Here is a 7,500-nt window from a genome sequence, read left to right on the forward strand (position 1 = left end):
CTCCAAAATTTTCAGATTGAGTTGACGAATGCCCCCTACGGGGTAACCTCTTGCCCTTTCGGACCTGGTCCCTGTGACTTAATTTCCGCCTTTTGCTCAATCGTTTCCCCATTTATAATTAATTTTAAAAATCGGGTTACTCAGTTCTGGTTTACCAGTTCCCTCTTCGGACTTAGTTTTTGGTTAATCATTTCCGGTTCACCAGTTCCCGTTTTGGACTTAGTCTCTGCGGGCCGTTTCTCATCTTTTGGTTCATCAGTTCCCCTCTTTTAATAATTTTTTGGCTGCTTTCGTTTGATCATTTCCCTGCCTTCTGGGTAACTTTTCCACCTTAGGACTTCATCGCCGCACATTGTTTTCGACTTCTGGTTGATCATTTCACCCCTTTTAATCATTTTTGTAACTTTTGGTTAACCATTTCACCCAGCTTCTGGTTAACCATTTCCCCTTTGGGACTTAGTCTGTGAGCATTCTTTTGGGATTCTGGTTAACCATTTGCCAATTTTTAAAAAATGTTGCCACTTTTGTTTAATGCTTTCTGGTCAACCTTTCCCTCTTTCAGACTTCACCGCGGCACATTGCTTCAGCCTCCTGGTTAATCATTTCACCCCTTTTAATCATTTTTGCAACTTTTGGTTAACCATTTCCCCCAGCTTCTGGTTAACCATTTCCCCTTTGGGACTTGGTCTCTGAGCATTCTTTTGGGATTCTGGTTAACCATTTGCCACTTTTTAAAAAATGTTGCCGCTTTTGTTTAATGCTTTCCCTGCTTTCTGGTCAACCTTTTCCCCTTTAGGACTTCACCGCGGCACATTGCTTTAGCCTCCTGGTTAATCATTTCACCCCTTTTAATCATTTTTGCAACTTTTGGTTAACCATTTCCCCCAGCTTCTGGTTAACCATTTCCCCTTTGGGACTTAGTCTCTGAGCATTCTTTTGGGATTCTGGTTAACCATTTGCCAATTATTTTAAAATGTTGCCACTTTTGTTTAATGCTTTCTGGTCAACCTTTCCCTCTTTCAGACTTCACCGCGGCACATTGCTTTAGCCTCCTGGTTAATCATTTCACCCCTTTTAATCATTTTTGCAACTTTTGGTTAACCATTTCCCCCAGCTTCTGGTTAACCATTTCCCCTTTGGGACTTAGTCTCTGAGCATTCTTTTGGGATTCTGGTTAATCATTTGCCACTTTTTTAAAAATGTTGCCGCTTTTGTTTAATGCTTTCCCTGCTTTGTGGTCAACCTTTTCCCCTTTAGGACTTCACCGCGGCACATTGCTTCAGCCTCCTGGTTAATCATTTCACCCCTTTTAATCATTTTTGCAACTTTTGGTTAACCATTTCCCCCTGCTTCTGGTTAACCATTTCCCCTTTGGGACTTAGTCTCTGAGCATTCTTTTGGGATTCTGGTTAATCATTTGCCAATTTTTAAAAAATGTTGCCGCTTTTGTTTAATGCTTTCCCTGCTTTGTGGTCAACCTTTTCCCCTTTAGGACTTCACCGCGGCACATTGCTTCAGCCTCCTGGTTAATCATTTCACCCCTTTTAATCATTTTTGCAACTTTTGGTTAACCATTTCCCCCAGCTTCTGGTTAACCATTTCCCCTTTGGGACTTAGTCTCTGAGCATTCTTTTGGGATTCTGGTTAACCATTTGCCACTTTTTAAAAAATGTTGCCGCTTTTGTTTAATCGTTTCCCTGCTTTCTGGTCAACCTTTTCCCCTTTCAGACTTCATCGCCGAGCATTGTTGTCGACTTCTGGTTAATCATTTTTCCCCTTTAAATCTTTTTTTGCCACTTTTGGTTAACCATTTCACCCAGCTTCTGGTTAACCATTTGCCCCATTATACTGAATTTTTCCGCTTTGGTTTAATCATTTCCCTGCTTTCTTGTCAACCTTTTACCCTTTAGGACTTCACCGCGGCACATTGCTTCAGCCTCCTGGTTAATCATTTCTCCCCTTTTAATCCTTTTTCCCACTTTTGGTTCACCAGTTCACCCAGCTTCTGGTTCACCATTTCCCCTTTGGGACTTAAGTCTCTGAGCATTCTTTTGGGATTCTGGTTAACCATTTGCCACTTTTTAAAAAATGTTGCCGCTTTTGTTTAATGCTTTCCCTGCTTTCTGGTCAACCTTTTCCCCTTTAGGACTTCACCGCGGCACATTGCTTTAGCCTCCTGGTTAATCATTTCACCCCTTTTAATCCTTTTTCCCACTTTGGGTTGGACAGTTCACCCAGCTACTGGTTAACCATTTCCCCTTTGGGACTTAAGTCTCTGAGCATTCTTTTGTGATTCTGGTTCACCATTTGTCCCTTTTTAAAAGATATTGCTGCTTTTGATTAAACCTTTCCCTGCTTTGCGGTCGACCTATTCCTCTTTCAGACTTCATCGCCGCACCTTGTTTTCGACATCTGGTTCAACATTTCTCCCCTTTTAATCCTTTTTCCCACTTTTGGTTAAGCAGTTCACCCAGCTTCTGGTTCACCATTTGCCCCTTTTTACTGAATTTTTCTGCTTTTGTTTAATCATTTCCCTGCTTTGCGGTCGACCTATTCCTCTTTCAGACTTCATCGCCGCGCATTGTTTTCGACATCTGGTTAAACATTTCTCCCCTTTTAATCCTTTTTCCCACTTTTGGTTAAGCAGTTCACCCAACTTCTGGTTAACCATTTGCCCCTTCTTACTGAATTTTTCCGCTTTTGTTTAATCATTTCCCTGCTTTATGGTCAACCTTTTCCCCTTTAGGACTTCGCCGCCGCACTTTGCTTTCGCCTTCTGGTTAATCATTTCACAACATTTTAATCCTTTTTCCCACTTTTGGTTAAACAGTTCACCCAGCTTCTGGTTAACCATTTGCCCCTTTGGGACTTAAGTCTCTGAGCATTCTTTTGGGATTCTGGTTCACCATTTGTCCCTTTTTAAAAGATATTGCTGCTTCTGTTTAATCCTTTCCCTGCTTTGCGGTCAACCTTTTCCTCTTTCAGACTTCATCGCCGCGCATTGTTTTCGACATCTGGTTCAACATTTCTCCCCTTTTAATCCTCTTTCCCACTTTTGGTTAAGCAGTTCACCCAACTTCTGGTTCACCACTTGCCCCTTTTTACTGAATTTTTCTGCTTTTGTTTAATCATTTCCCTGCTTTCCGGTCAACCTTTCCCTCTTTCAGACTTAATCGCCGCACATTGTTGTCGACTTCTGGTTGATCAGTTCACCCCTTTTTTATCCTTTTTCCCACTTTGGGTTAAGCAGTTCACCCAGCTACTGGTTAACCATTTCCCCTTTGGGACTTAAGTCTCTGAGCATTCTTTTGGGATTCTGGTAAACCATTTGTCCCTTTTTAAAAAATGCTGCTGCTTTTGTTTAATGCTTGCCCTGCTTTGCGGTCGATCATTTCACCCCTTTTAATCCATTTTTGCCACTTTGGGTTAAACAGTTCACACAACTTCTGGTTCACCATTTCACATTTTGGAACTTTTATTCCCACCATTACTTTGGGCTTCTGGTTCATCATTTCACGCTGTTTTACAAATCTTTGCCGCTTCACTTTTAATCCACAAACCGGGGCTCGCTTTCGGGTGTTGGGGGGGGGGGGGGGGTAGCGGGTTTGGGCCGGGCACTCCACATCCCGGTGTGCGACCGGGTTCGTTCTGGTACCGCTCGGTGCCCCTCGTCCTGCTCTTGCCGCGGAAGCAAACCAGACGACCGTCGGTCTCACGCCCGAGGGGAGAGGAGGCGGAAAGCGGTTTGCAGCCTTTCGCTGTACCTCCGGCGGGCAGCGCCGCACCTCCGAGTGCTCGGTACCGTTCGCTGCGCCTCGTCCGGCCGCACGCAGCGAGCCAAACCCGGAGGAAATCGGCCTGTGCCTTCTCGAGATATGGGCCTCCGGGTGGGACGGACAAACCGGGGCCCCGAGCTCGCTTTCGGCGGCCCGGCACTCGACTTCCCGGTGTCCGAACGTGATCCTTCCGGTACCCTTCGGTGCCCCTTGCCCGACTCCAGCTCCCGTGCTGAAGCGGAGTCGGTCGGCCTGACGGCCGCCGAGTTAGCCAGCGGAAAGCGGTGCGCAGCCTTTCGCTTGCAGCTCCGGCGGGCAGCGCCGCACCTCCGGCTGCTCAGTGCCGTCCGCTGCTCCCCTTCCGGCTGCACGCAGCGAACCATACCCGGAGGAAATCGGCCTCGGCCTTCCGGAGATATGGGCCTGCGAGTGGGACCAATAAATCGGTGCACATTTCCGGCTCGGTTTCCGGCCTCGGCACTATCAGTTCACGCCGTCCGACCGACGTCGTTCTGGCACGGTTCCGTTGCTCCTTGATCCGGTCCAGCCACGGTAATCAGCCGAAGATGGTGGGGGGGGGACACATTGCCCGCCGAGTTAGCCGGAGGAAATCGGCCTCGGACTTCCTCAGATATCAGCCTCCGGGTGGGACAGACAAACCGGGGACCCGAGCACGCTTTCGGCGGCCCGCTGGTCGACTTCCCGGTGTGCGACCGGGTTCGTTCCGGTACCGTTCGCTGCCCCTCGTCCTGCTCTAGCCGCGGAGACAAACCCGACGACCGTCGGTCTCACGCCCGCGGAGGGAGGTGGCGGAAAGTGGTTTGCAGCCTTTCGCTGTACCTCCGGCGGGCAGCGCCCGACCTCCGAGTGCTCGGTACCGTCCGCTGCGCCTGGTCCTGCCGCACACAACGAGCCATACCCGGTGGAAATCGGCCTGTGCCTTCCAGAGATATGGGCCTCCGGGTGGGACGGACAAACCGGGGCCCCGTGCTCGCTTTCGGCGGCCCGCTAGTCGACTTCCCGGTGTGCGACCGGGTTCCTTCCGGTACCGTTCGCTGCCCCTCGTCCTGCTCTAGCCGCGGAAACAAACCCGACGACCGTCGGTCTCACGCCCGCGGAGGGAGGCGGCGGAAAGTGGTTTGCAGCCTTTCGCTGTACCTCCGGCGGGCAGCGCCCGACCTCCGAGTGCTCGGTACCGTCCGCTGCGCCTGGTCCGGCCGCACGCAACGAGCCATACCCGGAGGAAATCGGCCTGTGCCTTCCGGAGATATGGGCCTCCGGGTGGGACGGACAAACCGGGGCCCCGAGCGGTGGCACCCTGCTCGCTTTCGGCGGCCCGGCACTCGACTTCCCGGTGTGCGAACGTCATCGTTCCGGTACCCTTCGGTGCCCCTTGCCCCACTCTAGCTCCGGTGCTAAAGCGGAGTCGGTCGGTCTCACGGACGCCGAGTTAGCAGGCGGAAAGGGGTGCGCAGCCTTTCGCTGTCACTCCGGCGGGCAGCACCGCACCTCCGAGTGCTCGGTACCGAACGCTGCGCCTCCTCCTGCCGCACGCAACGAGCCATACCCGGAGGAAATCGGCCTCGGCGTTCCGGAGTTATCCGCCTCCGAGTGGGCCTGACCAAGCGGGGTGAACTGGAAATCATTAACCAACGTACTTCCATGTTTTCACCCGCAGAGGGCAGCACTCTCTTCTCCGTTTTAAACTGGGCCGACCCGGCTCCGTTTCGAGACCCGGCACTCGACTTCCCGGTGTGCGACCGGGTTCGTTCCGGTACCGTTCGCTGCCCCTCGTCCTGCTCTAGCCGCGGAACTAAACCCGACGACCGTCGGTCTCACGCCCGCGGAGGGAGGCGGCGGAAAGTGGTTTGCAGCCTTTCGCTGTACCTCCGGCGGGCAGCGCCCGACCTCCGAGTGCTCGGTACCGTCCGCTGCGCCTGGTCCGGCCGCACACAACGAGCCATACCCGGAGGAAATCGGCCTGTGCCTTCCGGAGATATGGGCCTCCGGGTGGGACGGACAAACCGGGGCCCCGAGCGGTGGCACCCTGCTCGCTTTCGGCGGCCCGGCACTCGACTTCCCGGTGTGCGAACGTCATCGTTCCGGTACCCTTCGGTGCCCCTTGCCCCACTCTAGCTCCGGTGCTAAAGCGGAGTCGGTCGGTCTCACGGACGCCGAGTTAGCAGGCGGAAAGGGGTGCGCAGCCTTTCGCTGTCACTCCGGCGGGCAGCACCGCACCTCCGAGTGCTCGGTACCGAACGCTGCGCCTCCTCCTGCCGCACGCAACGAGCCATACCCGGAGGAAATCGGCCTCGGCGTTCCGGAGTTATCCGCCTCCGAGTGGGCCTGACCAAGCGGGGTGAACTGGAAATCATTAACCAACGTACTTCCATGTTTTCACCCGCAGAGGGCAGCACTCTCTTCTCCGTTTTAAACTGGGCCGACCCGGCTCCGTTTCGAGACCCGGCACTCGACTTCCCGGTGTGCGACCGGGTTCGTTCCGGTACCGTTCGCTGCCCCTCGTCCTGCTCTAGCCGCGGAACTAAACCCGACGACCGTCGGTCTCACGCCCGCGGAGGGAGGCGGCGGAAAGTGGTTTGCAGCCTTTCGCTGTACCTCCGGCGGGCAGCGCCCGACCTCCGAGTGCTCGGTACCGTCCGCTGCGCCTGGTCCGGCCGCACACAACGAGCCATACCCGGTGGAAATCGGCCTGTGCCTTCCGGAGATATGGGCCTCCGGGTGGGACGGACAAACCGGGGCCCCGAGCTCGCTTTCGGCGGCCCGCTAGTCGACTTCCCGGTGTGCGAACGTCATCCTTCCGGTACTCAACCGTGCCCCTTGCCCCACTCTAGCTCCGGCGGTAAAGCGGAGTCGGTCGGTCTCACGGACGCCGAGTTAGCAGGCGGAAAGCGGTGCGCAGCCTTTCGCTGTCACTCCGGCGGGCAGCATCGCACCTCCCAGTGCTCGGTACCGTCCGCTGCGCCTGGTCCGGCCGCACACAACGAGCCATACCCGGAGGAAATCGGCCTGTGCCTTCCGGAGATATGGGCCTCCGGGTGGGACGGACAAACCGGGGCCCCGAGCGGTGGCACCCTGCTCGCTTTCAGCGGCCCGTCACTCGACTTCCCGGTATGCGAACGTGATCGTTCCGGTACCCTTCGGTGCCCCTTGCCCCACTCTAGCTCCGGTGCTAAAGCGGAGTCGGTCGGTCTCACGGACGCCGAGTTACCAGGCGGAAAGCGGTGCGCAGCCTTTCGCTGTCACTCCGGCGGGCAGCACCGCATCTCCGAGTGCTCGGTACCGTACGCTGCGCCGCCTCCTGCCGCACGCAACGAGCCATACCCGGAGGAAATCGGCCTCGGCGTTCCGGAGTTATCCGCCTCCGAGTGGGCCTGACCAAGCGGGGTGAACTGGAAATCATTAACCAACGTACTTCCAGGTTTTCACCCGCAGAGGGCAGCACTCTATTCTCCGTTTTAAATTGGGCCGACCCGGCTCCGTTTCGAGACCCGGCACTCGACTTCCCGGTGTGCGAACGTGATCGTTCCGGTACCCAACCGTGCCCCTTGCCCCACTCTAGCTCCGGCGGTAAAGCGAAGTCGGTCGGTCTCACGGACGCCGAGTTAGCAGGCGGAAAGCGGTGCGCAGCCTTTCGCTGTCACTCCGGCGGGCAGCATCGCACCTCCCAGTGCTCGGTACCGTACGCTGCGCCTCCTCCTGCCGC

The sequence above is a fragment of the Heptranchias perlo genome, unplaced genomic scaffold, assembly GCF_035084215.1.
Source record: "Heptranchias perlo isolate sHepPer1 unplaced genomic scaffold, sHepPer1.hap1 HAP1_SCAFFOLD_567, whole genome shotgun sequence".
Lineage (NCBI taxonomy): Eukaryota > Metazoa > Chordata > Chondrichthyes > Hexanchiformes > Hexanchidae > Heptranchias > Heptranchias perlo.